Raw genomic sequence first — 6,754 nt, forward strand, 5'->3', positions numbered from 1 at the left:
CTCTGAGTATCTGTGAGGCTCCATGAGAGTCCTCTGTCAAGCTACTGACATTAAAGAAGCGCTTGTTGGGAGGCAACCCAATGTTATATTTTATCTATTTTATTTTGTTATTTTCTCTTTTTTGTAGGTTGATGATCATGAGGAGTCACAAAATCAATGAAAAAAGCAAAAACAGAATGAAAAACAGGAAGAAAAATAGCACACCCTGGAGGACGCACCCACTGGCGTTTAAACGCCAGTGAGGTTAGCTGTTGGGCGTTTAACGCCCAGTCTGGCACCATTCTGGGCGTTTAACGCCAGAAAGGGGCACCAGACTGGCGTTAAACGCCAGAAATGGGCAAGAAGCTGGCGTTAAACGCCAGAAATGGGCACCAGCCCGGCGTTTAACGCCAGAATTGGCACAAAACGTGATTTTGTTTGCCATTTGGTGCAGGGATAACTTTTCCTTGACACCTCAGGATCTGTGGACCCCACAGGATCCCCACTTACCCTACCACTCTCTCTCTTCTTCCCCCATTCACCAATCACCTCAACACCTCTTCCCCAAAAACCCTTCACCTATCAAGTCTCATCTTTCTCTTCACCACTCACATCCATCCTTCATAAAACCCCACCTACCTCACCATTCAAATTCAAACCACTTTCCCACCCAAACCCACCCTCAAATGGCCGAACATCACTCTCTCCCTCTCCTATATAAACCCTCCTTCACTCCTTCATTTTCACACAACATACACACCACTTCTCCCCTCCTTGGCCGAAAATTAAAGCCATTCCCTTTCCCCTCATTTCTTCTTCTTCTACTCTCTTCTTTCTTCTTTTGCTCGAGGACGAGCAAACATTTTAAGTTTGGTGTGGTAAAAGCATTGCTTTTTGTTTTTCCATAACCATTTATGGCATCCAAGGCCGGAGAAACCTCTAGAAAGAGGAAAGGGAAGGCAAAAGCTTCCACCTCCGAGTCATGGGAGATGAAAAGATTCATCTCAAGGGTGCATCAAGACCATTTCTATGAAGTTGTGGCCTTGAAGAAGGTGATCCCCGAGGTCCCTTTTTCACTCAAAAAGGGTGAATATCCGGAGATCCGACATGAGATCCGAAGAAGAGGTTGGGAAGTCCTTACCAACCCCATTCAACAAGTCGGAATCTTGATGGTTCAAGAGTTCTATGCCAATGCATGGATCACCAAGAACCATGACCAAAGTGTGAACCCGAATCCAAAGAATTATCTTACTATGGTTCGGGGGAAATACTTGGATTTCAGTCCGGAAAGTGTAAGGTTGGCATTCAACTTGCCTATGATGCAAGGAGATGAACATCCTTACACTAGAAGGGTCAACTTTGATCAAAGGTTGGACCAAGTCCTCACAATCATATGTGAAGAGGGCGCCCAATGGAAGAGAGATTCAAGAGGAAAGCCAGTTCAATTGAGAAGGCATGACCTCAAACCCGTGGCTAGAGGATGGTTAGAGTTTATACAACGCTCAATCATCCCCACTAGCAACCGGTCCGAAGTTACCATAGACCGGGCTATCATGATTCATAGCATCATGATTGGAGAAGAAATAGAAGTTCATGAGGTTATAGCCCAAGACCTTTATAAGGTGGCGGACAAGTCCTCTACCTTGGCAAGGTTAGCCTTCCCTCATCTCATTTGTCACCTCTGTTATTCAGTTGAAGTTGACATAGAGGGAGACACCCCTATTGATGAGGACAAGCCCATCACTAAGAAGAGGATGGAGCACACAAGAGACCCCACTCATCATGAGATCCCTGAGATTCCTCAAGGGATGCACTTTCCTCCACAAAACTATTGGGAGCAACTAAACACCTCCCTAGGAGAATTGAGTTCCAACATGGGACAACTAAGGGTGGAGCACCAAGAACACTCCATCATCCTTCATGAAATTAGAGAAGATCAAAGAATCATGAGGGAGGAGCAACAAAGACAAGGAAGAGACATTGAGGAGCTCAAGCACTCTATAGGATCTTCAAGAGGAAGAAAGAGCCGCCATCACTAAGGTGGACCCGTTCTTTGATTTCCTTGTTCTTTATTCTTCTGTTTTTCGAATTTTATGCTTATGTTTATCCATGTTTGTGTCTTGTGATCATTAGTGTCTTAGTGTCTATGCCTTAAAGTTATGAATGTCCTATGAATCCATCATCTTTCTTGAATAAAAACGTGCTTAATTGAAAAAGAAAAAGAATTGCATGAATTCTGAATTTTATAACAATTTAATTATTTTGATGTGGTGACAATATTTTTGTTTTCTGAATGTATGCTTAAACAGTGCATATGTATCTTGAATTTGTGGTTCATGAATGTTGGCTCTTGAAAGAATGAGGAAAAAGGAGACATGTTACTGAGGATCTGAAAAATCATTAAAATGATTCTTGAAGCAAGAAAAAGCAATAAAAAAAAAGAAGAGAAAACGAAAAAAAAAGAGAAAGAGAAAAGAAAGAAAAAGAAAGAAATAAAGTTGTGATCCAAGGCAATAAGAGTGTGCTTAAGAACCCTGGACACCTCTAGTTGGGGACTTTAGCAAAGCTGAGTCACAATCTGAAAAGGTTCACCCAATTATGTGTCTGTGGCATGTATGTATCCGGTGGTAATACTGGAAGACAGAGTGCTTTGGGCCACGGCCAAGACTCAAAAAGTAGCTATGTTCAAGAATCATCATACCTTACTAGGAGAATCATTAACACTATCTGGATTCTAAGTTCCTAAAGAAGCCAATCATTCTGAATTTCAAAGGATAGAGTGAGATGCCAAAACTATTCAGAGGCAAAAAGCTAAAAGCCCCGCTCATCTAATTAATACTGATCTTCATAGATGTTTTTGGAATTCATTGCATATTCTCTTCTTTTTATCTTATTTTATTTTCAGTTGCTTGAGGACAAGCAACAATTTAAGTTTGGTGTTGTGATGAGCGGATAATTTGTACGCTTTTTGGCATTGTTTTTAGTATGTTTTTGGTAGGATCTAGTTAGATTTTAGTATATTTTTATTAGTTTTTAGTTAAAATTCACTTTTCTGGACTTTACTATGAGTTTGTGTGTTTTTCTGTGATTTCAGGTATTTTCTGGCTGAAATTGAGGGACCTGAGCAAAAATCTGATTCAGAGACTGAAAAGGACTGCAGATGCTGTTGGATTCTGACCTCCCTGCACTCAAAGTGGATTTTCTGGAGCTACAGAAGCCCAATTGGCGAGCTCTCAACGGCGTTGGAAAGTAGACATCCTGGGCTTTCCAGCAATATATGATAGTTCATACTTTGTCCAAGATTTGATGGCCCAAACCAGCGTTCAAAGTCACCCTAAGAAATCCTAGCGTTAAACGCCGGAACTGGCACCAAAATGGGAGTTAAACGCCCAAACTGGCACTAAAGCTGGCGTTTAACTCCAAGAAGAGTCTCTACACGAAAAAGCTTCATTGCTCAGCCCAAGCACACACCAAGTGGGCCCGGAAGTGGATTTTTATGTCATTTACTCATCTCTGTACACCCTAGGCTACTAGTTCTCTATAAGTAGGACCTTTTACTATTGTATTAGAAATCTTTTGATCACTTTAGATCTCTAGATCATCTTTGGACATTTAGTTCTTAGATCATTGGGAGGCTGGCCATTCGGCCATGCCTAGACCTTGTTCTTATGTATTTTCAACGGTGGAGTTTCTACACACCATAGATTAAGGTGTGGAGCTCTGCTGTACCTCGAGTATTAATGCAATTACTATTGTTCTTCCATTCAATTCCGCTTGTTCTTGTTCTAAGATATCACTTGTTCTTCAACTTGATGAATGTGATGATCCGTGACACTCATCATCATTCTCACCTATGAACGTGTGACTGACAACCACCTCCGTTCTACATTCGATTGGGTGAATATATCTTGGATTCCTGATTGCACGATGCATGGTTGATCACCTGACAACCGAGTGCTCGTCTGACAAACGAGCCAACCATTCCGTGAGATCAGAGTCTTCGTGGTATAGGCTAGAACTGATGGCGGCATTCAAGAGAATCCGGAAGGTCTAACCTTGTCTGTGGTATTCTGAGTAGGATTCAATGATTGAATGACTGTGACGTGCTTCAAACTCCTAGCAGGTGGGGCGTTAGTGACAGACGCAAAAGAATCGATGGATTCTATTCCGGCCTGACCGAGAACCGACAGCTGATTACCCATGCTGTGACAGAGCATAGGCGACGTTTTCACTGAGAGGATGGGAGGTAGCCACTGACAATGGTGAAACCCTACATGAGCTTGCCATGGAAAGGAGTAAGAAGGATTGGATGAAGACAGTAGGAAAGCAGAGAGACGGAAGGGAAGGCATCTTCATGCGCTTATCTGAAGTTCCTACCAATGAATTACATAAGTATCTCTATCTTTACCTTTATGTTTATTTCGTTCATCATCATACATCCATTTGAGTTTGCCTAACTAAGATTTACAAGATGACCATAGCTTGCTTCATACTAACAATCTCCGTGGGATCGACCCTTACTCGCGTAAGGTTTATTACTTGGACGACCCAGTGCACTTGCTGGTTAGTTGTGCGAAGTTGTGTAATGCCATGGTATTGAACACCAAGTTCTTGGGGTTCATGACCGGGGATTATGAGAGTTGTGAAAAGTATTGTTCACAATTTTGCGCACCAACATGCGTCAAGAATTTTGTGAAACCGTTCCCAATACTCACATAGGGGTTCCGTTTCGCCTTGCACAATGCATGAGATCTCCTTCCTTAGCTTGTCCATCCTTTTTGGGGGCAAGAATTTTTCCAAAAACCATTTTCTAAGCAAGTCCCAATCAGAAATAACCTCACTAGGTAGAGTGTAGAACCATTCTTTAGCCTTATCTTCAAGGGAGAAGGGGAAAGCAAAAAACCATATAGCAACTTCATCGGATCCTTCCCGTCTAGTTGTTGAGCATATACGATGAAAGTCTTTGAGATGTCGAATAGGGTCTTGTGCGGGAAGTCCATGGGATCTAGGTAGGAGGTGAATCAAAGCGGTCTTGAGTTCAAAGTTTGCGTTCAAGTTAGGATGAAGCACATGAACGGGTTGAAGAACATAGTCCGGTGCACCCGCTTCCTTGAGAGTAACTCTCCTCGGAGCAGCCATGGTGTTGGTACCTATATCAAAAGAAGAATTATTAGTAGTATTAACGGAGGGATAGTTAGTTCCTTCTTCAAATGACGGTTCAATATTCACTTCGCGTAAGGTCGGTGAATTGGTAGGAACCTTTTCACCTTCCCCAAAAGTTAGCCGCCTCCGAGCTTGTCTAATGTGAAGCAAAGTTCGTTCAATTTCCGAATCAAATGGGACTAAGCTCGGATTCAGTTGTGAACGCGTCATGCAATGAAGGAGAAGTAAAGCTCATGGTAATAAGTGTGATTGCTAAATCAAACAAAAAATCAAGAGAAAATGCAACTATGTACATATACACATATTTTAACTAAGCAATAACATGGCACACATAAGCAAATCCCTGTCAACAGCGCCATTTTGATAAACGAGATTTTGTATGTCGATATAGAATTCAATAATGAATACAATCATGAGTATAGTCTACTCGACACCAAACCTCGCATCAAACAATTCTACAATCTACAATCGAGAGGATTAATCTCCCGAGTCGTCCTCCCTTAGAATTTCTAGAGAATGCATGTTATCGATTAGGAAGCTCTTGTTGTAATTGTTGAAGGTCGGTGCACTAATTCAAACTAACAAAGGTTAGGTGACAAGTAATCAATATTAAAAGACTTGGCCTAGGGTTAGCACTAGAAATTCTATCACTATAGTTTCCTTCAATGATGATGACAATTAAGTCTCGCTCCACTTAGTCAACCTCTAGGTGTAAAGGAGAGTCCAGTGAAAGTGACTAGCTTGAGTCACAAGTCCTAGCTTCACCCTAAAGGAATCTAGCTTTAGTGCATTCCAAGCCAATTAGCAATCCGTAATTCTCAATCAACAATGGACATCCACTATTCAACTTTTCCTAATGGTCCAAACCCTAAGCCAAGTGAGAAACTTTTACTCCATAACTAGTGTAGGCATTTTATCAAACATATGATGAGCATTCATAAGAGGCATTAAGAAATTAGAATGAAGAATTAAAATGAAGGGATCTAAATCACACAACTATCTAGAATTGAACAATTCGAAGTAATGGATATGAAAGTACCTCAATTCACTAGTTCCAAATCCAAGTAACAAAGGCAAAAGGTAGATCCAAAGTGAGAGGATCAAAGAACACTAATTGAGAATATGAGAAGAGTAGATCTACTAATTGCATCAAAGTAAAAGTGTATTACAATGGATCTCACCAAGAGAAATCAAAGGAGAATTGTAGTGGAGAATGTGGAGAATGAAACCCTAGAGAGAGATTGGAGTCTCTCTCCCTACCCAAAATGTAATCAATTCTAAGAAAAATATCTAAGAACATGTAAAATGAGCTAAAAGTACCTTAACCCTTTAACCCTTTGCCTTTTTAAGCTTTTCCCGTCAATGCACTTCCCTAAAATAGGGTCTCTAACTGTCTCCACACTCTGGTCACGTGCTCTCTTAAAAAATCACGTGTGACCACCGGCGCGTACGCGCACAGCACGCGCACGTGCCCCTAGGAAAACTGCAATCCACGCGTAGGCGCAATCTGTGCGGACGCGTCCATGAGGCTCATGATTTAGCCACTACACGCGTCGGCTCGTAGCTTGGCTCCTAGCTTTGGCTTTAATGGCGTAGACCTGCACGGACGCGC

The sequence above is a fragment of the Arachis hypogaea genome, chromosome 4, assembly GCF_003086295.3.
Source record: "Arachis hypogaea cultivar Tifrunner chromosome 4, arahy.Tifrunner.gnm2.J5K5, whole genome shotgun sequence".
NCBI classification, from domain to species: Eukaryota; Viridiplantae; Streptophyta; class Magnoliopsida; order Fabales; family Fabaceae; genus Arachis; species Arachis hypogaea.